The sequence below is a fragment of the Amblyomma maculatum genome, chromosome 11 (assembly GCF_055883805.1).
Source record: "Amblyomma maculatum isolate TAMU_Amacu chromosome 11, ASM5588380v1, whole genome shotgun sequence".
Taxonomy (NCBI): domain Eukaryota; kingdom Metazoa; phylum Arthropoda; class Arachnida; order Ixodida; family Ixodidae; genus Amblyomma; species Amblyomma maculatum.
In genome coordinates, this window is record NC_139354.1 from 154,305,596 (window position 1) to 154,332,654 (window position 27,059).

At 45.2% G+C, this 27,059-nt stretch overlaps 1 protein-coding gene across 1 annotated transcript in view; it reads right to left on the reverse strand.

The window, feature by feature from the left end:
- The window catches only part of LOC146175214 (lipase member N-like), a 158,187-nt gene that overhangs the window by 63,521 nt on the left and 67,607 nt on the right, over positions 1-27,059 (reverse strand). The gene's annotated exons all lie outside the window — the stretch shown is intronic.

A 27,059-nucleotide genomic window follows, 5' to 3' on the forward strand; every position in this document is an offset into this window, starting at 1 on the left:
TCTGTATAGTCGGGAGCAGCGTTTTGAATTTTTTGTTGATTTTATTCTTTTTTTCTTTTCGTTTCTCTCAGTGCCCTACGGCGTCTTTGCACTAGGCATTGAGAATTACTCAACCAATGCTCAAGATCCCGCCATAGAGTAGAGGATAGGGAGCTTGGCTAGACATCGGAAGGATGGTGGTTCGACTCGTGGCGCTAATGTGAAGGATGTCTTCTCGTCACAGTTCCTGGTCACACGAATCATGAGGCAATATGATGTCAGTGATCTGTGAGGACATGACGAAGGGACCATCTTCTGGTTACACAGTTTGCGGCCACTTTTGGCACCAACATAGCCATCTAAATAATAAAAAATGATCAGAGATTTTACAACTCAGCGACGAACCCGAAGCGAGCCAATACACTGACTTTGTGTCTTTCTTGTTCTTGTCCGACGTTGTTCGCGCTGATTTCCAAATATCAATGCACTTACACCATGTAAAGCATGGGGACTATTGTTGCTGATCGTCAAGGCGAATGAATACTTTATCTGTGGAAAGCACTGTTCAGAAATAAGAAGTAAAAAAAACTAGATCATAAAAAAAGCGACCAGCATAAAAAAGGGCAGTATAAATAAAGCACAACACGGCTTCCGAAGGGGCTTTCCTACTAACACGCAGTTAATTATAACCATTAATGAATTTTCTAAAGTTATAGATAAAAACGGTCAGGTAGACATAATATTTCTAGACTTTTCAAAGGCTTTTCACAGAGCGTCACATAATAGAATAATCATAAAGATGAAAGCACTGTGCATACCTCCTGAAATGATCAACTGGGTAATATCTTACTTGACCAACCGAAAGCAGTATGCAGAGGTAGATGGAGCATGCTCTGAACATTTATACGTTTACTCGGGTGTGCCACGGGGATCTGTACTAGGACCGGTCTTATTTAATATTTACATAAATGACCTCGTCGATTCACTGAATTCAACGGCATCAATTAAGCTGTTTGCTGATGAGTGTGTCATTTTTAAAACCATAAATTCTCTTTCTGATCAACTTGAGCTAAACGATAATCTAGAATTGCTAGCAGAATGGTGTGACAAATGGGATATGAAAATTATTTTGACAAAACTTTTCACATGTGCCTTACCAATAAAAGAAACAGGCTGGACTTTCTTTAAGGCATGGATGGTAAGATAATTAAACAAGTTGAGGAATATAAGCATTTAGGGGTTATAATTACATTTAGGCTTAAACGGACAGCACTCATTGATAACGTGTACTCTTCAGCTCGTAAAAGACTAGGTTTATTAAAGCATAAATTACGCTGAACTGAAAAACAAGGCGTACAAAGCCATGTGAGACCCTATTTGGAGTACGCGAGCTTTGTGTGGGACCCTCACACTAAGGTAGAAATAGAAAAACTAGAAAAACTTCAAAGGTTAGCCGTTCGTTTTATTTATAACCGCTATAGACACCCAGACTCTCCATCTGCTGTTTTTGAACGACGCGAACCTGAAGTGCTTAAATGAACGCAGAAAAAATTTGCGAATAAAATTCCTTAATCGCTTATATTTTTTGAAACTAGGGATTGATCCACAAGAATACATATACCTAACCACTCCTCAAGGAAGTCTCATCATAAGTACAGTTATTATATAGAACCCATTTTTGCTCGCACAAATGTCTAAATTCTCCTTTTTTCCTCACACGATCTCGGATTGGAAGGCACTGCCCCACGATTCCCAACTGCTCGCTCCCGACGAGTGACTGCATCAATAATTGACGCTGTCTGTAATGCGTGTGTTGTTGACTTTGTGTACCGTCTCTTTGCACTGGAGTAGACTTTTTATGTGTGATTTCATCCCATTTAGTTTTGTCTTAGTATTCATTGTTCGTTTTTCTTTGTGCGTGTTCTGTCATTACCAATGCGGCCCAATGTCAGTTTTTATTACTTCGTTATGCGGTCCAGGGTCAGTTTTTTGTACTTTGTTTTATACCGTGCCTCTCCTGCTTGCACCATGTTTGATCCGCAGTATATGATAAATAAAAAATAAAATATTCTTCTCAAAGAGGTCTTAAAAAGGTACGCGAAATGGTGTAGCGGATACCTTGGATTTATTTTTTGATATATGATTCATCGTCAAAATTGCCAAAAGAGTGGAAAATAGCAAAAATAATACCTATCCACAAATCAGGGAAAACAGCTTCGCCCGCAAACTATAGACCAATATCCCTTAGAAGTATATCATGTAAACATCTCGGTTGGTTTATGGGGTTTAACGTCCCAAAGCGACTCAGGCTATGACGCCGTAGTAAAGGACTCCGTCATGTAAACGTCTCGAACATAGAATATAGAGGCATGTAACCACTTTTCTGAAGAGAAACAGCATGTTAACACCTCATCAGCACGGATTCCGTTGCAGGCTCTCAACCATTAGGCAACTAACATGACCTTCAGTTCAGTTGAGTCGTTCAGTCGTGTCCGACACTTCGTGACCCTATGGACCGCATCACGCCACGCTTTCCGGTCTCTCACTATCTTCCTAGCATCACATAACTTCATCTGCAGCGCCTCGAGGATGCAATCTAGCCATCGCGTTTGCTGCCTACCCCTTCTCCGGTGATCCTCAACCTTTCCCACCATCAAATCTTTCTCCAGCGACTCCTCTCTTCTCATCAGGTGACCAAAGTAGCTGAGCTTTAACTTTAGAATTTGACCTTCCAATGAGCAGTCAGGGTTTATGGTCGACAATATCGACATTTAATCTTCTGGCCGTCCAAGGAACTCTACAGATTCTCCGCCAGCACCACAATTCAAACTCGTCAATTCTTCGGCGGTCAGCCTTCTTCACAGTCCAACTCTCGCATCCATACATCGAAACTGGAAATACCATAGCACGAGTTATACGGATCTTGGTTGGCAGACTAATGTCTCTGCTCTTTACTAGGCGGTCAAGGCTAGCCATGGCTCTCTTTCCCAGAAGTAGGCATCTCCTAATTTTATGGCTGCAGTTTCCCTCCGGGGTTATCTTGGAGCCCAAGAAGAGAAAATCTGTCACCACTTCCACTTCTTCTCTCTTGATGCTCCAGGATTTAAAGGGGCAAGACGCCATGATCTTTGTCTTTTTAATTTTCAGTTTAAGCCCTAACTTCTCACTCTCTTCTTGTACGCACATCAGAAGTCTCTTGAGTTCCACTTCACATTCTGCCATTAAAGTGGTATTATCCGCATATCTAAGGTTGTTGATACGTTTCCCAGCAATCTTCACTCCAGCTGACGACTCGTCCAGACCGGCCTTCCTCATGATGCACTCAGCCTATAGGTTAGATAAGCAGGGCGACAGTATGCAGCCTTGTCTCACTCCTTTCTCAATCGGAAACCAAAAAGTAAGACCATGCCCAGTTCTGACTTTGGCCTCTTGCCCTTCATACAGGTTCCTGAGGAGATAGATGAGGTGATTTGGAACTCCCATCCCTTGGAGAGCTTGCCACAATCTGCTGTGATCTACGCAGTCGAACGCTTTCGCATAATCAATAAGGCAGAGGTAGATGGATTTTTGGAACTCTCTTGCTTTTTCCATGATCCAACGAAGGTTTGCAATCTGGTCTCTAGTTCCTCTGCCATTGCGAAACCCAGCTTGCACGTCCGGAAGGTCCCAATCCACATACGGCTGCAGCCTACCTAGGAGGATTTTCAACATCACCTTGCTAGCATGCGAAATAAGCGCGACCGTGCGGTAGTTGGAACAATCTTTGGCACTGCCTTTCTTAGGAATAGGGATGTAAACTGACCACCTCCAATCCTGTGGCTACTGCAGGGTTGTCCAAATTTGCTGACATAATGTATACAGAACGTTAACAGCATCGTCATGGTTTGGGTTTTGAACCAACTCGGATGGAATGCCATCAATTCCGCTAGCTTTATTCTTAGCAAGGCAGGCTAAGGCCCATTAACTTCTCTCTTCAGGATGCCCGGCTTGAGATCAGTAATCACAGCCGTCTTATAATGGGTTTGCACATCCGGGCCTTCTTGTGCAGTTCTGTGTATTCCTGCCACCTCTTCTTTATCTCTGAGGCTTCCGTGAGGCCCCTGCCTCGTTTGTCCTTTATCAAGCCCAGCGTAGCACAGAAGCTTCCTTTGATATCTTTGATTGTCTTATACAGAGCTCTTGTGTTCCGCAATTGGCTGTTGTCCTCAACTGCTTGGCACTGTATGTTCAGTAAGGCATTCTTATCTCTTCTTGCGATTTTCTGAAAATCCGCATTGAGAGCCTTGTATCTTTCTTTTTCCCCCATAACATTTGCCATCTTCCTTTCCTCAGCTATTTGCAAAGCCTCTTCAGATAACCAGTTTGCTTTCTAGCATTTCTTTTGCTTTGGAACTACCTTAGTAGCAAATTCTTGTATTATATCACGCACATGTTTCCACATCTTTTCAGGCTTTCTGTCTTCTAGATCTAATTCTTGAAATCGATTCCTCACTTAAACAGCATATTCTGATGGAATTTGATCCAGATCATACCTGAAAGGCCACTTCTAGTTTTCTGCGTTTTCCTCAATCGAAGATTAAATTTGGCAACAAGAAGCTGATAATCGGTGCCACAATCGGCCCCAGGCCTTGTTTTTACTGCTTGTATAGCGCTTCTCGATCTCTGCCGGCAAAGAATATAATCAATCTGATTCCTGTACAAACCGTCCGGTGAAGTTCATGTGTACAGGCGCCTCCTGTGCTGTTGAAAATGAGTGTTCGCTATGGTCAGGTTATTTTCTTGACAAAACTCTACTAGCCTCTGCCCAGCTTCATTTGCCTCACCGAGACCGAACTTGCTTGTAATTCCGAATATTTCTTCACTCCCCACCTTAGCATTCCGATCTCCAATGTGAAAAAGGACGTCTGATGAGGGAGTGCGGTCTAAAAGGCATTGCAGGTCAGCATAAAATCTCTCAACGTCGGCTTCTTCAGCAGTAGTGGTTGGTAAATAGACTTGGATAACTGTTATGTTGAAAGGCTGACCTTTGATCTCAAGTGAAATCATACTGTCGTTTTTGGGGTTGTACCCTAGCACCGCTTCGCCCATTCTTCTGTTTACTATGAGAGCGACCCCATTCCTTCTCCTGGACTCGTGCCAACAATAAAAGACTTAATGGTCACCGGAAATAAATTCTCCCATTCCGGTCCACTTGAACTCGCTGATACCCAAGATATCAATGTTGAATCTGCCCCTTTCTCGCTTGACGACATCCAGTTTACCCTGCGTCACAGATCTTACATTCCATGTTGCTATGTGATATATCTCCTTGCAACATCGGACTTTCCGGTCGCTTCCAGACACATCCACAACTGAGCGTCCTTTTGGCTTTATCCCAGCCGCTTCATTCGTCCTGGAGCTACTAGGAATCGCCTATTGTTCATCCCCAGTAACATGTGGGACGCCTTCCAACCCGGGGGGCTCATCTTCCGGCGCCATATCATTAATGCTATTGTGACTGGCCATAGGCTTTTCTTGCTAGGAAATACTGGAGTGGGTTGCCATTACCTTCTCCAGTGAATCACATTTTGTCAGAAATCTCTGTCGTGACCTGTCTATCTTGGGTGGCCCTACACAGCAGAGCTCACGACTTCATCGAGTTTTGCCAGCCCCTCCGCCACGACAAGGCAGTGATCCATGAAGGGAACATGACCTAGCACTTAGCATTAATAACTGTAGACAGACAGACATAGTGATGCTCGATTTTTGAAAGCTTTTGATTGTATGTCACTCATTAGGGTAATAGGAAAACTAAAAACCTCTATCGGAGACGGAGAATTACAAACCTGGTTAACAGACTTTGTCACATCGATTCCAGTACGTAGTTTACGAGCATGTCCCTTCCAAAACAGTGCCTGTTACGTCGGGAGTGCCCCAGGGATAAGTTCTTGACGTACCGTGATTCCTGCTTTTTATCAGTGACATAACTAAAAGCATTAACTGTAGCATTACACTCTTTGCAGATGGCTGTATCATTTGCAAACAATCAACACTCACGAAGATCACCTCTTGCTAAATAGTTCACTCAAACAAATAACCGAATGGTTTAGCGCATGACAAATGACAATAAACACTCAGAAATCTGTCTATATGACAGTAACAAGGAAAAAATGCCCATCGCGCTTTTCGTACAAAATAAACGGGGCGCCATTAACAGACGTTAGGCACCATAAATATTTAGGCATCACACTGTCATCTGACATCACATCAGCTGCTTTGCGAAAACTTTTCTGGATACGAAGATGCCTAAGATTCACACCAGTAGCCTCTAAACTCCTAGCATACACAACTTTCGTAAGGCCAATTTTAAAATCCGTGAATATTGTCTGATTCCCTGATTCGGTAACAAACAGAAAAAAAAAATCTAGAAGCCGTTCAGAGCAAGGCATTGCGAGTAATAGAAAACAAATACAAGCGCACCCATTCTCCGTCCTTGCTTGCAGCTTCATGCGGCCTTCCTACCTTATTATCGAGGGCAAAATAAGCGCGCCTAAAGTTTCTGTTTCAGTTATTACATAAACACTACAAAATAGACTGGTAAAAATACATAACCTTTTCAGAATCGCGGCCATCCCGGCACATACACTCGTACACAATAACAGAGTACATCTGTCACAATGACACATTCAAGCATTCCTTCTTTCCTCTCGCCTTCAGTGAATGGAATCGCTTAGGTCATCCATTACTAGCGGGCAATCTTTATCTTCATTCCTATCAGAAGTAGATCATTTAACAAATTCATATTAGCGGTGAAAGAGCCATACCTCCTACCTGTTGATAGTAAAACGGTCATGAGTACAATTTTGTCATTTACGCGATCTGCACTGCATTGTGATGTTTTTTTTATTGCTGCTCATTTTGCTTTGTACGTCATTTTAGCACATGTAATATTTCCTTTTTTCACGTACGTGTATTTGTATGTCACAATGTGCTGCCCATGAGAGATATGTATATATGTTCTCTGCTCGAAATGTACTAAACGCCCTCTACTATGGTCTTGGAAGACCGGCAGTATTGCAAATAAAATAAATAAATATAGTTGGAAGTCAGCGCTCTATTCTCTTGTGCTTGCCCTCTCTTCTTTCTGCCTGTGGCTGTTATTGGTCATGATTAACGAACTAACCCAACGAGCATCAATTAATTTTTCATTCCCTTCACGACATCTGCCACCCCAGCATAAAAGCCACACAGCGCCTCGTTACCAACCGGTATGTCTGGCCGAACATTAAGACTGATGTTCTCCAGTGGGTCCGCTCGTGCCTTGCTTTCCAGTCCATCAAAGTGGCCCGCCATACAAAGACCTCCGCTCAGTTTTTCTTGCCACCTGGTTATCGCTTTGACCGCATTCCTATTGACCTGGTTGGACCGCTACCTCCCTCTAATGGCTGTCGGTACATTCGGATGATGAATGACTGCTTCATTCGTCTTCCCGAAGCAGTGGTGACTCTGGAAATTACTGCGGAAACAATTCCCAAAGCCTTTGTTTCAGCATGGATTTCCCCCTTCGGCTGCCCCAGCGTTGTTTTCATGGATCGCGGCCGAAGTTTGAATGAGCCCTTCTCACTTCCCTCGCCCGTCTGCTCGGCACTATACAATGTATCACCACAGCCTACCATCCCTGTGCCAACGCGATGGTCGAGCGGCTCCATCGTCAGCTCAAGACTGTCCTCACTGCTCGCCTTGATTGTGAGTCATCGGCTGGCCACATTCCTACGCTTATGGAGCGAATGATCTCCAAACGCGTCACCTGGTTCCTCGAGTGCAGAAATGAATATCCTCAAGAAATGAACGGGTCTCGCCAGAATAGGTCTGCGACTGATAATGTTATTACCCTTGTCTTATCACTTGAAGAGTACCTTCACGCTGGATACATCCCAACAGCCGTTTTCCTTGACATCAAGGCTGCTTTTGACTCTGTATTTCATCATGCAATTCTCGCAACCTTGGCCAGCCTTGGCCCCGGAGGAAAGCTTTACAACTGGATTGGACAGTATTTACAAGAGCGGCAATTTTTTATGAGCACTCCACATGGTCAAACTGCCTTTTATGCAGTGAAGAGGGGCGTACCTCAAGGAGCTGTGCTCAGCCCTCTCCTGTTCAATATTGCCCTTATGCTGTTATGACCGTGCATCGTCCGCACTTGCGCGCTCTATTGTTCGCCTGTGGGCATGGATAAGTGCTGTGGATATGCGTTGCTGGTAAAAGGGCGCTAAGTGAGCCTGTTTCCATGAATCCTTTTGTGTAAGCCTGTTTTGCTTGGTGGAGACCCTGCAAATGCCAAATTGGCGCTGTCAAGGGAACGTCTAGAAAAATACAAAGAAATGTCCCCCTGCGGGAAATAGCCGGAAGTGCTTTCGTTCAATTGTTCACCCTTCCCGTCGAGAAGCGCTATCATCCAGTGAGGAATGCCTACTGTCCAAAGGAGACGACAGAGTGACGCGTCCGCTGACGTACAGGACAAGAAAGGAGCAAGGTGATTATGGCCATTAGAGAATTTCCCGGGAATGCAAAAAAGGCTTGCAATTGCTGGAAAGGGACAATGCTGGGAGCAGTATGCGGCGCGCACGTGCACTTGGGTTTCTTAGAAGGAAATCCACTTACCGGAACCAGCATATCGAATCTTTGCTGAAGAATAGAAATGCACCTCCTCGCCGTTCCCAAGCTCTTCCCGCCAACAAGTGACCACGCCCAACGAAACAATGCCGGACCAGTCAGTGCATCAGACCATCAGTGCAGTGATGTATTCGATTGGATGCCGATATCTGAGGGGCGTGCCCTGGAACTGGTTGGTCAGCATCTTCAGAGAGGGGCTGGACATAGGGGGTTTTAAGGACATTGCAGAGCACGAAATGACGCTCTGAGCCCTGGGTAAACGGCTCATCCAGACGCTTCTCGCTATGAACTCTTAACGCTTGCCATTTTGCTGATGTACCCTTCTTTTTCATGTAAATAATCATGTAAATAAGTTTTCTCAAAGTGCCATTAAACCTGTTTGTATATATTTTACCAACTTCGAAGATTCAATCCTTCATGAACCCGGAGTCTCTGCACGCTACCAAGTGAAGGCCGGGTCGACGTAGTCCCAACGTCACGACAATGCATATAACAACAAACCTTCCCCGTGGAGTACGCATTACAATTTTTGCAGATGATATTTGCATCTGGAGTGCATCACGTTCGCGTTATACAACGCAGCAACGAATTCAGAGAGCGTTAGTGCAAAACTGAATGTACCTGGCTCCCCGGGGTCTTCGCCTCTTACCAGAAAAGAGTGTTGCTGCGGCTTTTACAAGGATAAGAATGACCCGATACCCGCTCCTTCTGGGTGGACGGTCACTGTCCTATGTACGATCACACCGGTTCCTAGGAGTTATAATTGACAGTAACCACTCTTGGGCCCCTCAGATGAAAAAACTCCATGAGATAATCACTGCAGCATCACAGGTTTTCAGATTCATGGCGGGAACACGATGGGGCAGCAACTGCCGATCGATGGTTCCGCTTGAAAAGGCCTATGTTGCAGGAGCGCTACGCTACTATTTACCAGTATTTCAATGATTATCTCCAACAAGCAAGAAGTTTCATGACGCTGCACGGAGCAACTGCTTGCGGATATGTCTTGGACTCCCAAAGGGATCCTCTGCATCAGGAACACTTGCAGAAGCAGGATGCCTTCCGCTAGATGTGATTACTGCCCAAGAAACTATGCGCACCCATCTTCGACATGTCCTCCAAGGGAGGAAGCATTCTTGCATCGTGTCCACCAAACTCACAGCAACTGTGGCTTTGGTCAAGCAGACAGTTTCTGCCCCCCCCCCCCCCTCCCCCTACTATTATTCAGCCACGTAGTTTACTACCAGTCACCTTTCCTCCATGGACACTATCGTCTTTAAAGGTGAATATGTCTGTTCCTGGCGTGTAATGCGAAAAGCCGCATGTCACAGGCAGCACTTCTGCAAGCCGCTCTCGCCTACATAGTCAAGGAATATACGCAGCACACCACATGTTCACCGACGGTTCAACTGCTCAAGAGACTTCAGCCTGTGGCCTTTATGTACCCTCAACAAACCATGTCCTGTCTTACCGGCTGCAGCAGAAGGCATCATCTATGACAGCTGAACTCCATGGCATTAAAGAAGCTCTCTCCTATATCCTGCGGCAAACTCCCGGAAGATGGGTTATCTTATCTGATTTCAAAGCATCTCTGCAAATCCTGAATAACCTGCTGAAGAAAAACAATCACCATCCTGTTTCCCTTGACATCGGGCATCTTCATCATTTGGCTATTGCCGCAGGCCACTGTATAACATTTTGGTAGATACCAGCTCGCTGTGGCAATAAAGCCAGTGAAAAAGCAGATGTAGCGGCTCGCAAAGTCCACCAACATCAAAGATATGTATGTATGTATGTATGTATGTATGTATGTATGTATGTATGTATGTATGTATGTATGTATGTATGTATGTATGTATGTATGTATGTATGTATGTATGTATGTATGTATGTATGTATGTATGTATGTATGTATGTATGTATGTATGTATGTATGTATGTATGTATGTATGTATGCATGCATGTATGTATGTACGTACGTACACAAGCCTCACAACCCAAGCCTCACAACCCACCACACACGGGCCAAATGAGGTAGTGCAGAGCAGGGCTTAACCCCGAGTAGACGCTAGGCCAGCGTCACGACGCTTTAAACCGTCGCTTGCCGGCTCCCTAATAAAGTTATACATACATACATACATACATACATACATACATACATACATACGTACGTACGTACGTACGTACGTACGTATGTATACATACATACATACGTACGTACGTACGTACGTACGTATGTATACATACATACATACATACATACATACATACATACATACATACATACATACATACATACATACATACATACATAAGTTATACATACATACATACATACGTACGTACGTACGTATGTATGTATGTATGTATAACTTTATTAGGGAGTCGGCAAGCGACGGTTTAAAGCGTCGTGACGCTGGCCAAGCGTCTACTCGGGGTTAAGCCCTACTCTGCACTACCTCATTTGGCCCGTGTGTGGTGGGTTGTGAGGCTTGTGCTTTTCGAGCGCACCCCGGGCCTGCTGGACGGCCCATAGTTGCATGTCCTTGTCTGTATTCTGCACAGCACTATGAAGTTCCGGCGGGTATGTCCTGGATGCAGCTTCGGTCGGGAACCTGGCACAGTCCCACATGATGTGCCATTGGTCCGCCGGACCCACTTGACATACACTGCACATATCACTCGTGTAGATGTCTGGGTGGAGGACGTGTAGCTCTGCCGGGGCTAGGAGTGACCCGGTTTGCATTTGCCTTAGGATGACCGCCTCCTCCCGACTAAGTGCCGGGTGAGGCGGCCGCATTGTCCGTCGAGCTAGGCGGTAAAAGTTTGTCACTTCCTCGTAACTGGTCATTCGGTCTTTTGTTTCGAACCACCATTCGGAACGGTCCTTCTCGGGGGCGCGGAAGGTAAGCGCTCGCGCCACCGAATGGGCCGTCTCGTTATGACCTTCTTCACGAAATCTGATGAATCCCAAATGGCTACAAAATTTGCTTCTGAAACAGAGTGTCGACTTTGGAGCTTGCCGACGCATCACAACCAATTTCATTATTCAATTGATCCTCATCTAAAATCAAGACTTCCTCCGAAATATCCTTGCCAGCTAGAATCTCTTTACCACCGAATTCGTCTAAACTGTGCATGCACAAATGGATAGCGCTACCGTTTCGGTGAAATGAACAGCCCGTATTGTGACTACTGTGGCTCGATTGAAATTGTGAAACATATCTTACTTGAGTGCACTGCGTACGCTGACGAACGTGCAAAATATGAACACAGCATGGAGAAGCTCTCCCCAGTGCCTTTAACAATGAACAGTGTGTTAGGTCCCTTAGCCTACCCTAGGCAACAGAGACTCGCGATGAACTTTTTATTTACATATTTGAAAGACATTGGACTGTCTTGACAAACTCTAAATTCACCTCGCATGTTTCCCTCAGGCATTTTGCAAGCTGTGAACTCTATAAGCACATTTGTCGGATCATGCATTTCATTATTTGATTTTATATCATTACTTCACGAAGCACTTTAGCGCGCATTTAATGGCCGTGTTTTATCTCCCCCTTCGATTCTATTACTTCCCAGACCATTCTTTTTTCAATCTTTCTCTCCCGAATTCCCCTACCCGCACAGATTAGCATGCGAGGTGAATTAAATCTAAACGCCGGCAAAATACTTTGTTTTTCCATTAAAGAGACTTTCTCCCTCTAACCTTCCTACGGTGCTTGTTGGCCTACACGCCATTCTTCGTCGAGACCTTGGCTGTTCGGCAATCGAACTCGTCTTCGGTGCATCTCTACGGCTTCTCTGAGACTTGTTTGTTCCTTCGGATCCCTTCCTTCACCGCATTGAGGACTGCATTCAACACCTGTTTCCAGTCCCGCCTCAATCATCTGACACTGAGGTTTTCATGCTCCTGGTCCTTCCGTCTTCGACGCATGTTTTTCTAAGGCAAGACGCTGTAAAAGCTCCGCTTACCGCCATACGACGGCCCGTTCCGCTTCCTCAACATGACGACAAAGTCGGCAACTATCCTGCTGGATGATCGAGAAGATATAGTCTCCTTAAATCGCCTCAAATGCTCATACATGGAGACACGTCCCGCGGACCTCCCATCGGATATTGCTGGCTAATCTTCCTACGAGCCTGCTGCCGAGGTGCCCCCCACCCTGCCTTGTCGGTGCGTACATTTCGCCGTTCCGTTTGGGCGGGCACCCAGTAGCGCCCAGTGATGCTCAAAAAGCGGAGGCGCTAAGATCGGCGTTCTCAGCCGGCGGAAAAAGACAACAAAGTTGAACGGTGCGTGCTTGATGCACACGCACGGCACGAACTGTTCGCTTCAACAAGTCTGCCACGCTGGTCCTTTTTGCTATGGTGCTTCGCTCCGGGTTCGTAAATTCCGCACTATAGCAACTACTAGATTTGAGACCTTCATTATTACAATCAGAAAACAAGTATAAATCAAATCAGCGATTCTCTATGAAATGCATAGGCAGGGAGCTAACAACCATTTGCACAAGAAATTCAAACATGCTGTTTTTTCTGTAATGAATGGACACCAAAAATGCAATAATATTAAGCTTTGATGAACACTTCAAAATTTCACATCACCTTTGTGTAAGAGGCGATTTGCTCCCTTCATATGTCTCTGGTAAGGAGCCCCTATGTTACATGCTTTTGCTAATAAATATTCCATGTACAATACATAGGTGTTCCTGCTCTCAAAACCGGCATGCTGTGCATGATATAGTTATTTTCTCAATTAGATTTATTCTGTGACATATTCATTTCCATCACTCCATCATCAGTGCAAGCTAATCTTGTGAATAACCTTTCCGTCTGAAGGCTTTTGTGAATTTCCGCAACGCATTCATCGTTGACAGTTACAAAGGAATTTGCATGAGGGGCTTTTTTTTTACAGTTCGTTCACAAGTTTTAATTTTATTGTTTGCGCATGCAATAAAGTGAATACTGTAAAATTTGTGCAGAATATAATGGATTAATATAGTGTTTAGTTTAGTTTAGTGGAGTTTAACGTCCCAAAGCAACTCAGGCTATGAGAGACGCCGTAGTGGAGGACTCCAGAAATTTCGACCACCTGCGGTTCTTTAACGTGCACTGACATCGCACAGCACACGGCCGCCTTGCTTTTCGCCTTCATAGAAAAGCTGCCGCCGAGGCCGGGATTCGATCCCGTGTCCTTGGGAACAGTAGTCGAGCGCCGTAACCACTGCGCCACCCCGGCGGGGTGATTAATATAGTGTGTATAGCTGGAAATGTTTCAAAAAAATTGATGTCAGCACTGTTTCCACTTGGTCTACGACAGTTTATGTTAACACGAGTTCGCAAAAAAGGAATTTTTCGTACAGTTCACGCCCAAACTGCGTGCCGCTTCATGCATATTCATTATTCTTCACGTCCTTAAATAGTAGCCTCTTTTATGCACCGCAAAGTATAGAAGACGGCTTTAAATGTTGCAAAGATTATGTTTTATTTCCCAACGTACAAAAGGTAAGAATGAAAAAGGTCTGTCGAATTACTTGAATGTGCGGTCCCCTATGCGCACTCCATATAAAAACAAACCACACAAAACAATCTTACTGTGTCTGCACACGCTGTGGTAAATGTGAGTTTTGGAGCAAGATGCAAGGTTGCTTCTGTCCTTTAAAAATATTTTGGGTAGGTAATGCTGTAGCTTAACAGGCAACTATACTTAAAGTGACTTTCAGCTCGCGTGGTTTCTTTCGGTCGTGAGTAGACATATAGTGACCATGATTGCGATGTGTGCTAAGTTCTTTGGTGCTGTTAAGTAGTTTTTGTCGTGAAGATGGTGAGATTCAGCCACATAGACCGTAAATTTAAAAAATTATGTGTTTTAGGAGCGTGCCCGGTATTGAATGCATACAATAGATGTCATCTTGAAAAATATGTTCTGGCTTGACCTAAAAGGATTCCTTGACTCAGGATTCCTGGATCCCCGATTTCAGTTTCAACTCGCTCAACCTTTTTTCAGTGAATTTCCTTTGTTACGGTACGTAGTAGAGAGGTCGAGAAACGAAAAGAATAGTTTGGGCGCTATGTTCAAAGATAAGGCGCTGAAAATGGAGCTTGTGTGTTGAAGTCAGCGTTGGTCATCCAGAGGTGTTCCATAGTTTTGTGGGTGAATCGTGTAGCTGCAATACACCGTAAGAGTTTGGTGGAGGTGCTAGAGTCAAATATCCTAGGCTCAAAACCTGCAAAATTCGAATGGCCGTCAGCTTGTTTCTCTGGCTATGCTGCCCTACACACCTCCATCCATAGGTGGCAGCTTCTGCTGCACTGATGAAGTCGACGACAGGCTATCGATGTATGCTCCGGTAAGCAAGCACAAGGGAGGAGACGGTACTGTCATCCTTGATAACGTATTTTCTCACTGGCAGGCATGGCGCGCATTTATTTCTAAACGAATAATTTAAACACATCCCATACTCACATACCGCGATGTCTTTAAGACACTAACATATTTGGAAAGGTGATTGGATGCTAGCCCAGAGCTAAGAAAAATCTTTTCGAGCAAAGTCAAGGTTATGGATGATAAGGGCGCCACAGTGTTTGGCCGCAAGCGCCAGCACCACCATGCCGAAAAGCGAAAATCTGAGCCGCGTCCTGAAAGAGATCGCGGAAGATACATTCACTGTCTTGCACTGAAAAGACGGCAAATCCCTCGACTCCAGCCTCTACATTTGCCGGCTGCTTGAGCAAGTCATATGCCGCCGAACTGTTCCCTGTTCTGACCGACTTCCCAACACGGTAGCTGCATCTTTGTGCGGCGACGGGTCTACACTGCACTGGCCGTTGCGTCCAGAAAATGTCACCCGCATAATCCGCAGGAAACAATAGGCTTTGCTTCTGGTCGCCTTTACGTCTGCGCCATTACACAGAATTCATGACTGCCTTCATTCTAGCAGTCGTCTGCCAGGAATATGAACAAGGGCCTACACTCTGACAAGCCTTCCAATAAATCTCGTTCCTCATCCGCCGCTGCTCTAGTTGCTGCTGTTGCTCCCCTAAGTTCTTCCGTAAAACTTCGGAATAGAACACATCCCACGGCCAGCCATTTTGTTTCCATTTCTCACACATTGGTTCATATTATCGGCATTGCCGCAGCCGCTAGTTTTCACCCCCTGCACTGAGCTTTTATCATCATCGTCGTGATGTCCACGGTCACCACACGCAACGTGATAAGCCTTCCCATGCCTTCACGCCAGACCCGCGAAGCTCTAGCTGCCCGCAATTCCTAGGGGCCGCTTATCTCGATCTCCGCAAACACGAAGCCCGTTCTCTGCAAACTGCTCTGGCCCCTTTCCGAAAAACAGCCGAGTACAGCGCCCGTGCACGACCCTCCATTATAAGACTCTGACCGAAAATTCCTTCCTGACCTTCGCTGATCGACGCACCTTGCTGGCCTGTACGTGGAAGCTGTACCTCTCTAACACTAACCACTCTAATAATACTTGCGCCCAATTTTCTGCCTTAGTTCATCTATACGTCGCTGTCTCAAGAAAAATTGGACTTTTGTCGTTTCCTCCTTCGTTCGTGTCAACGATGGCAGTACCGCTGTCGTCTTTTGAATGTGCACTGCACGCGACAGCATTTTGGACGATACTTGTCCAGTGCCGTTTACCTTCATCGACCGCTGTTTCCATCATGCAATCCCAACAATTTTCGTTTGATGGCCCATGATGCCCTTTTTGACTGTTCCACTGGCCTCCTTCCTTTGAACCTGCTGTTCTGCTCTAACAAGGATCATCCAAAGATCCGTTCCGTGCCGCAGAATATGCTTGCCTACCACCATTTTACCATTTTATTCGTCCTCTCGAACTGAGAAAAAAAAAACATAAAAAAGGAGAGGGAGCCTGGACTAGCATACGCTTTGCCAGGCTTAAAACCAATTAAAAATAAATAAAAGAGCAGAAGCTCTCCCATGCCCCAATCTGTCATGCAATTTATTATGTTTCCCTTTTTCTCGGTTTTGAATTAGGATATAGCTTTCCTTTCCAATAAGCGGCATTGTTCGCCAGGGCAACGTCATCATTTATTTCCTCGCACGGTCAACACCATCACCAAGAACCACGCCTACTTTCCGGTTCTGAACATTAGCCTCTTAGTCTGTCTTCCCGCAAAATATCGAACTCGTGCACCTATTTACTTTCACCGAATACACAATCTCTATTCTCACACCTGATCTTCAGCCAGGCCTTTCTACGTCACAACCATCGGAGACTTCCCTTTCAGCCCGTCGCAGAATAGTGCTACGAATTTGCCAACAAATCATGCATGCGCCCTCTTCAAACTTTTGGATTTCTACAGAACATATTCCATTTCGGCGACTGTCAGCTGGGCCAAACTTCTGTTGTGACTCATCGCATTAATGCATGTGATGCCAGCCAGATCCACCCCCGGCCCTATCGTGCCTCTCCTTCTGAGCGCTAAATTACAGACTGGAGTGTATAAGTTCCTTACGAATGAAATTGTCGAATGCTCCAGCAGTTAATTGGATCACAAGTCAACATAGTGAAAAAGAGTGGTGTTGGCGATTCTGTGGGGGTGGTGGTGGTGGTGGTAATACCTTTATTAAAACAGAGTAGTTGGGGCATGCATGCCCCTGGGCCCCCGCATGGTCCCACTACACTGGTTCATGACGTCGGCAGCCCAGTCTGTAGCGATTTTCTGCCAACCGGGCCATCAGAGTACAGCAGGGTCTCCCAGTCCTCCCAGGTGGTAAGGTGGTTTAGACCCCACGGGGGAGAATAAGCCGAGAATTGGAACAGGATGTGGGCGAGGGTTACGGTAGAGTTGTTGCAAAGGGTGCAGGAGGGATCGGTGAGGGTGTGGTGGTAGCGAGACGCTCTATAAGGGGACGGTAGAGTGCACGTCTGTAGCTCTAGAGCGCCTGGTGGTAGTTGTCTAAAAATGAGTGAGGTGGAGGGTACAGAGTCGCTCGGCCCGATAGGCCTGCGTTAGCTCACTGAAGGTGTGCATGCGATCACGCCTGAGTCTCGGATCGGAGGCCGCCGACGGCCGGTTTAAAGAACATCGGACTATACGCATTGGCATCCTTGTTACCGGGATTGCCGGAGTGCGCAGGCACCCATATCAGCTCCACATAGCGGGGTGGGTTAGCGGCTGGCGAGCTCAGTATGCTGAAGGCAGAAACGTGAACTCTACCACGCGCAAAATTTAGTATCGCAGTTTTAGAGTTGGAAATTATGTAGCGTGTTTCCGTGTGTGCAAGCGGGTAGGCGATGGCTGCTTCATCGGCTGCCTCTGAGGAGGTGACAGAGGGGAAGGGGACATGCACGAATGAGGTAGCGGTATTGGCCGTCACCAATTCCTCACTGCGATTCTGTGTTGATTAGCGCCAAATCAAAGAGATCGCAAAGAAATACGTCTGGCCCTTTTCGGAAAAGATGAACCCTTCGGCGGTCTGCATTTTGCCACTTATTTCTCAAGTGGTCTCCCCTCGGGTTGCTTAAAATAGGAATAGGTGAAAGTGTTCGCGAAAAAAACATCTTTGTTACCCCTGACAGCCAGTTCCAACTAAACGTCATGCAGTCCCCTATCTACAATTCTGTGCAAACATCGAGTGCATAATGGACTCTTCCCTGCCTGGCTTCGATTGAGCCACTTGCTTATGCTACATAATGATGTTGCAAAGTTAGAAACCCACTTCACCCTTCTTCCTAAAATCCTTTTGGTCTTCCGTTGTAGCTGCTGCAGTTCAGTTCTAAGAAACTGCAGATTAGGGCAACGCCAGATAAAGATCCTTGGTCACTTGCCTGACGCCACTGGAGTCAAGTCCTGCTTAAAGTTACTACTGTCCGTTATTTCCTAGAGCATGTTGCATAATTTATGCGCGCAGTTTCCTTGCAGTACATATATATTTCCGCCTGATCATCTAGGATAGAATAAACTTCATTATAAGCTATTTAGCGTTCGTAGACGAATACCAAACGCGACCCGTGCACTCTAAAGTCTATGGCATTAGTTGGGTGTAGACACCACTTGAAATTGTTTGTATATGGGGCTTCTATTCACGATTGGCATAGTATGATGCTTGAGTATTTAAAGAAGTTTTGTTGTTAGGCCATCCTATTACACAACTGTATTTTGCTTTTTTTTTTCATCACGATTTTTTCAAGCAATACTTAATTTCATTGCCTATTCCTAGGAGTTCTGGACCTCTTACCAAAGTCGCTATTTAGTGAAGGTACCGGAAGGAGGAAATGTACATGCCGGCTTGCTTTTCTATTAACAGCCTCATACACGGCACTGCTGCTCGGTTCTTTGGATAGAGGCTTCAATGCAGATGCCTGAAGTACAGCCAAATTGAGATAATGCTAATTAATGTGGAAGCATTGCGTGAATGTATGAGGTTTGCAGTCCACAAAAGTTGTGTACATGATTTCGTCGTAACCGAACAAATTACCAAAAAATAAATCATGTAGTAGAAAGAGGCTAAAGAATCTTTTCTAAGAAATTGTAAGGAAAAAATTGAGGAAGTAGGTAACTAATTATGGCCGAAAGCTATCGAGACGTCAAAATAGCCAGACAGAGCGATGACGACGTCCGGATGTGACATCCTAAGTTCTTTTCATGCGATATGTGGAGGGGTCACGCGACGTGCGGCTCTGGTAATGTAAACGGAAGTTTGGCGTGTCTGCATCTGTGCTTCGTGAAGGCAGTTGGCTCTTCGAAAAAAAGTCAGAAATAAAATGATAAAATTGAGCCGAAAATGTGCGAAGTATCGTTTAATCGAATGAAAAAGAAAAACATTCTGACAGCACTGCTGAAATTGCAGTGGTGAAATGCGACAGCGTGAGCACCGCTGCTGCACACGGTACATCACACGCAACTTGTCTAACACAACTAGGATCCTACCGAACACATCACAGCTCACCGGCATGCTATAAATGGTTTCAAGGAAAGGAACGTTCACTCGTGGAATCTCGCTGGCACAACTCACGGAAAAATCCCGCCGGCGAGAGATTTTCACCATGTGCCTGAGAGGCTTTTGCCTTAAAAATAACAGAAGGTCCGGAGCTCTCTATACAATGTCGGTAACGATGCAGCTACTATCAGAATTCCAGCAGTGTGAAATCTCTGTAAGAGGCGCGCAATATATCGTGTGCAGGAGCAACGCTGCGGCTTATGCTTTTATCCAGCGCAGATTCTGCAGTGTTATCGGAATTTTCGCCAAGCCTGCCGTGCCAGCTTGTAGTTAACACCGAATAGTGTAAAAAAACCCATTTATATTTAGCGTTAAATCTCTTACCTATTTCATATCGGTGATGCATCTTTTGCCGCAATCATTCTTCGGTAAAAGCCTAGAGGTCAGTACTTTCATCCCTTGTCTCAATCATCTCTGAGCACTTTCTTCTTAGGACAGTGTGATCATTTGATTTTATTGCACTGACCTTTTTATCCTCTGTGAATGACTTCTCCTACAGATGCATACTTTTATTTTTTGTGTTCAGTGGGAGTGGTTTCAAGGCAGAAGTGGATCAATGGAGTTGACTCACTGGTGCTAAAACCGACAGTTTGTCCAGCTGCCAAAAGATCGGTGTCATGTCATTGGATGGAGAATTAGGAGGACCACTGCAAATGTCGGTCTAAAACACCCTAAATTCCGGATGAAAGTGTTATGCCGCTTAGAGTCTGGATATAATTCTTCTCAGTATTCCCACCTCCACCGCCGTAGCTCATATTAGTAACTATACATGGAGCATCTTAGTGGTTTCTTTCGTTTATGGTGTTTAACGTCCCAAAGCGCCTCAAGCTATGAAAGGCGCCCTAGCGGAGGACTGTGGAAATTTGGACCACGCGGGGTTCCTTAACGTGTACTCACATCGAACAGTACACGGGCGACTACCGCTTCGCCTCAATCAAAACACGGTGACGGCAGCCGCGTTTCGGTGGAGGCGAAAGGCAATTCGCCCATGTACTGTTTAATGTCAGTGAACATTAAGAACCTCATGTAGTTAAAATTTTTGCACTTCGTGGGCACGTTATTCTACAATTCTGCAATTGGTGGGCACGGTACTCACTTAATCATACTCTCCGACTGCTTGTCGGTCTTAGCAGCATTACTGCAGACGAACGCCTTAAGCACTGCGCGACTCCAGCGGGCACCTTAATGTTATTTTGTTGTGTACGCCTACAAATAGTATACACACCAATTTCTTGCTCGTGGGTTTTGCTTGTTTGTTCGTGAGTGAGGTCATGCATTAGATGCATGTATGATCGCACCGTTGCATTTCCATGTGATCACTAAATAATTTGTCAAAAATACATCATTTTAACACTCTTGACGTTTCCACGTAGCACCACGCTGCTGAGACCAAGGAACGACGCACACGAGACAGGAGTCATCGCATCTCACACCCGCTTCACCTTTGTGCTACTACCCAGAGTTCATCTTCATCATCCTTCTGGTATGTAACAATTGCCGCCCTTTCGCAAATGAAGCCCTCCAGGCGAGTCAAGCCTTGCCACGAGAATGGCATTTCTTCAAGCGGGCGTCGTGCGTGACCTGTTTTCGCCGAACGTCATCCACTGGCCATAATGCATACGATTTGGCAGTTCAGTTCTCCGAATCGTTCTAGGATCCCATATTGGCCAGTGTACCGTGCCAGCATTTTCTGCTGGAAGCCGTGCTTTCTCGTGCGTTTCCAAAGCCAGCCTAGGTCACCGGTGAGGTAGGTTACCTGACGATGATGATCCTCATAGCGAGATTACAAAAGGTCATGGGATTAAAATGTCTTCAGTCAGACTATCCTCCGCGCTTTTTCAGCGAGGGAAAGAGTTTCCGCTAAACACTGGCCGTCATCAGTGTAAAAATTGGAGGATGCGTCGAGGGGAGCCCGCGTAAGGTAGGGAGAATGGACTGTATCATGTGGTCTCATGCCTGGAAATTTTGAAGGCATAGGTGTTCAATGGAAAACCACATTCCCAGTTTTTCATGATAGGAAGCGACGTAAATTGAAAGTTTAATGGTGAGAATTCTGTTGAAGCGTTTTGTTAAACCATTTGTCTGAGGGTGGTAAGTAGTCGAATGTCTGAAATCAGATGCACATAAACGAAGAAATTCTTCAGTTGCATCGGCAGTAAACTGGTGACCTCGGGGGACCGTGTCGCAAGATGACTGAATGCAGCATAAAAAGCTACACTTGGTATGGTGTAGCGGCGGGAAGAGGGGCCGCCTCACAACAACGAGTAAGGTGGTCCAGATTTACAAGAATCCAACAATTGCCCTTTTTCGACTTTTACGACAAAAGGCGCCTTTGGTGGCGCTACAGTGAGAATCATTCCGGGGACTACACCAGTAAGAGGTTTGTGACTAGCACAAAGAACTTTTGGCCACATACTGGTCAATCATGGGGCGTATGCTCGGCTGGTGGAGTCGCTCCTCAGTGTGGCGTAAAGTTCTCGAAGATCCCTCGTGGTCCCGACGCTTAATTGTCCCACATGACGAGTAAAACAGAAACACGGAAGCTTTCAAATACTACCAGCAGGACCCGACGGGCAGCGTCCGAGTAAAACTTCAGCAGGCCATCGCGTAGACAAAACTGGCTGTTTGAGGTTGGCTCCAGACCAGCGCTCCAGAACGCCTCCAGGTGGCGGTCGTTGTGTTGCTCTGTTTAGAAGACAGGGGTATCGGGAAATCTCGTAGATAAAGCAGCGATGTAATTGTCTAAGTTCTCCGCTTCACATTCCGTCGTGGAGAGTGGCAACCGGGAAAGGCAGTCCGCACTTGCATGCCTTCGTCCCCTTTAGTAATTTATGGTTAGTCGTATTCTTCAAGCGAAGTACAAAGCAGGCGAGGCGACAAGACGGATCACGGCGATTGAGTAGCTAGTACATGGAATGGTGATCGATTACTACTAAAAAAGGTCGTCCGTGCAGCCAGCACAGAAACCGCTGCAGGCGAAATCAACCGCGAGATGCTCCTGCTCGGTGATTGTGTAGTTGCGTTCAACCTTGCTTAGAGTCTGACTGGCGTAAAAAATCACATTTTCGTGGTCGTCATTGCGCTAAACGAGTGCCTATACCATGTGCGTCACTCCCGTCAGAGCCGAAGTGTTGAAGGGCCGTAAGAGAGAATTCGATTAAGAGGAATTTCAGTTATCGCAAAGACAAGTCGAAATCGGATGTCCACTGCAATGGAGCGGCTATATGTAGTAGGAACGTGAGAGGGTAGGGGGACGTGTGAAAAACCAGGAATGAATAGTAGGAAATACGAGCAAATCCCTAAAAACTGCGGAGCGCCTTCAAAATCCGAGGTTCCTGAAAGGCGGCAACGGCTTCGTCACAATCGACGAGGTCATCAAGCGTCGACGCCTGTCGCTCATGAAAATTGCGCTTCTGTGAGTTCAGAACGAGACCAGATTTGTGCAAGCAATCCAGCTCGAGCTCTCTGCGGTTTTTGTGCTCTTTGAATGTCCAGCCAAAGATGACTATGTCGTCCAGATAGCACATACAGACCTCAATACAATATCTAAACGCAATGCAATATCTATAACAATATCACAAACATTGATTTGTGCATCGATCAGAGGAAAATAGACGCGCTTCGTACGATATACTATATCTCCCAACTGCTCTTTTTGAAGTTGTATTCTGCATAGTATGCGTGGATTATCTCGTATTTTCATGTAACAGGGGAACAATTTGAAACTGAATTTCATCTGAAGTTGTATTCTGCATAGTATGCGTGGATTATCTCGTATTTTCATGTAACAGGGGAACAATTTGAAACTGAATTTCATCGGTGATGTTGTTTCAAGTACAAATAACGAATGGTGGTTGTGACATTATAGTTGGCTTTAAAACACTTCAGAAGGGAAAAAGCAACTCGAATATGTTCAATCCCGCTCTTACTCGCTGCGCTGCCTAAACCATATAGTGATTGCCGCAGAAGAGTTCAAGCGTTTACGCAACACTGTCAGGGCACTCTAGAAATCTGTTCTTATGCTTCTTGGCTCAGCCCGCTTTACTTGTTTTCCAAAAGTTGACGAAGTGACAAAGCTTAGAAAGCTTATTAGGAATGTGGTTTTGTCTGCGCCCGGTAAGTTCTGTAAGCCTTGTCACTTGGTCAATGCTAGCGACACAGCAAGGCGGTCTATGCCGAGAAGCTTAAGAACAGATATATGGACTGCAAGAAAGATGTGATGTACAGGCTTCGGCTTTCCTGTGAAAAGGACGAAGCGGGTCAACCTGCTGGATGAAAATTAAAGTAGAAGACACTGTACCAGGTCATCGCGGCATTCATTGCAAGGAATACCTAAACCTGGTTGCTTCAAACAATGAATCGGAAACAAACAATGAGTGGATTTGTGCCTAATTTGACGTTATCTTCACTGATTTTAAACTCATTATTCAGTTCGAGCAGAAAGAACACGCGAGGAAATTTCAGTTGCAAATCTATTGCTGGCCTTTGGTGAACTGCATGTGGGGATGCTCCATGCTGTTGTCCGATGCATTGTTATTGAGGAGGAAAGACGAATTTATGTTTGCAAGTCTTCTTTCGGCATCGGGCCGCATTTCAATGAATACAAAACAAAAACGGTGCCTATCTGCAAGTTATAAAACTAGTGATAAATAATATATACCTGCCACAAATGCACATGATGAATAGAGCTGCAGTAAAAGCTTTGAAAAACAGCTTGACAGTGTCACAGCCCCCATTTACAAACAAAATCGGCAGAAGCAGACACAAACTATACATTCGGCGTACAGACGTGTACAAATGATGTGCTTGCTTTTTCAACCACCCATTATACTGGCAAAATTGAAAATATACATCGGTTGGGCAAGAATACAAATAAGGAAGCAAAAACAAATATTTTAATGCGCATTTTGTTAATAAGATTTGTTAATAATTAAATTTTAGCGTTGTTTTTGAAACGAATCATGGGACACACATTTCTGAATAATTTATTTTGCCTGTGTATGTTTGTTGAGACTACTGAGGATTAAGTATGAAAGCATTTGGGTGCAATAGCGAGTACGGACAAGTGGAACTCTGCAATTTCTGTGCCTAAAGTTATAATGCGCATTAGTACACTTAGGAGACGCTTAAGTTTTCTAAAGACGAAAGAAAGGGACATGAAATCAAATTTCTGATTTAGGCCACAGTGGCAATCCTATTCGCTTCTGAACGTTAAACGATACCATGTCATAAGATTCAGTTGTAGCAGCTGAAATGTTCGACAGCTGCCAGTATGGTTAAGTCGTCGACAAGCACTAGAAGTTTATTCCTGTACGGGTACGACGGCACCGGATGGTGCGCAGAGCCTCGTTCCTGGGTTCCGTTGGCACTAAGCGCACACCCAGTACCAACAGCCTATACGTCGTCTACAGCGTTTATATATCTGCTGCAGCGGCACCAGCGTTGCTGTAGCTATAACTCGGGTTCGTTTCAAACCGCGCAATCACTCTGGAGTCAATCTAGTGGAGTACGTCATCTTTTCTTAAGAAGCAAACCATAGCCCAAGCAGCAATTTCTTGGTTCTCCCGTAAAACACAGTCATTAGAAACGTTTTTCATGCAACCGGTACTATCTCCAAGTAAAGAAATACAATTTGGAGACACTTAAGCTCCGCCATTGAGGGTTAATAGCAACAAAAAAATGGCCTGATCCTTTAGACCAGAAGATTAGGATTCCCGCAGATGCAGGTTCGGACTGGCACAAAATATTTCTCGAATTGATGCCGTATTATCTCCCACGTGCTGATTCGCATACTGTAATGATCAAAGTAGACACGTCAGGAGTCGTAGATAAACTGTGTACTAAGCGAAATGTACTAGAGCAGGGCACAGACAGTCACATGATGAAAGAAATGCCGCACGTCACATGATGCCCGGACCAGGAACAACGCGTAGCTGCGCAAGGATGGGCACATCTGGTAGTAACACGATACACACAATGACCACATCGGCCCGTTATCGCACATAATGTCATAAGCTACCATAATAAAGAATACGAGGCATACATCTAAGGGACATGGCTGCATGGTTTGTCTGATTGGCAAAGTGGAGTTGTGCCTTATTTAGGATCCAAGGTTATCGGAAGGTTCAATTGCCATTTCATCTTCGAAATCTGAAAATACCTATCCGAGTTGGCAGCTTCTGTTAATTCAGCTCTTTCATGTGGAATCAAGTGGTAGCAGAGCTCACATGTGAATCAATACCCAGCCCTGTCTACTTAAGAGACCACATGCAAGAGACCTGCTTTGCATTTCTTACAACAACATCCGAGTTTACAACTGACGGCACCGTTAACGGCACCCTTGTGGTTGCAAATAATTGTGATTACTTTAGGATAGCGGCCCCACATACAGCCTTATACTACTGGGGCCGATATTTGGGCCAGTTGGTAGGAATACTTAGCTTCGGTGTAAAGGGGCAGCAACGTCTGCATCAAGACCTTTGGTTTCGTGCTCGAATTAGAATTTCATTACCTCAGCTAGCATTTTCAGAAGCATATAGTAGCCTTGAATGAGCCGGCGTGGTTTTTTCTGCTCATAATGGACGTGAAGGTTTTGTATACTGGCCATGTCAGCGAAAGCACGAACCCGTGCTCTTTGGGGTAATAGAGCTCCCGCTAGAAATATCCTGCCATGCCAAAAGCGCACGCTGCAGTGCTTCTCGCACCCTCGAGGTGCGGTTTAGGTTGGAAGTTATCCAGTGACAGCCACTTACCAGCCGATATAATTTTGTTCGCTTTCGTGACTCACTCCACACGAATTACCAAGATGTGTCCAGAGCACGTTCCAAACGTCTTATGAAGTGTCTAAAAGATAACTATCTCTTTGCTGCTCATTCCTTCCCCGTACGATATTCTACCTTATCGGTCCCTTGCTAAATCAGGTACTCAGATCAGATGCTCTTTTTTAATATTCAGTGGTAAACGTAGTTGGCGCCTAAATCATGTCTTTTTTCTTATACATCTTTTAAAAGTTATAGCCATGAGAGGTCCCCTTAATGAAAAACTCGGCGCTGAGAATACAAACTTCTAAATCGTGAGTGCGCCATTCTGTTTTACAGAAAAGTCGGTCTGTCGAGTGCCAGTATCGAATATCGCAATGACTATGAAATTTTGATTGCTTTACGCAGTGCGTTTGGACGTATATTGATTTTCCTTTACAGGCTAAAGTGGGAGTGGCGCAAATATTCGACGAAACAAAAGGCAATGTGCTCGAAAACATGCATAACGTAGGACTGCTCTTATTAGTGGAATTTTGAGCACCAAACGAAACTATAACAGAGCAGCGTATACAAGTCCCCTGCCTTACTTTTTTATAACCACTAGGTTTTCATAGCCACTAGCTTTTTAAAACCACTGTTCGTGACAAATGATGCAGCCTCCGGGCAACGTACGCCGCTCTCAC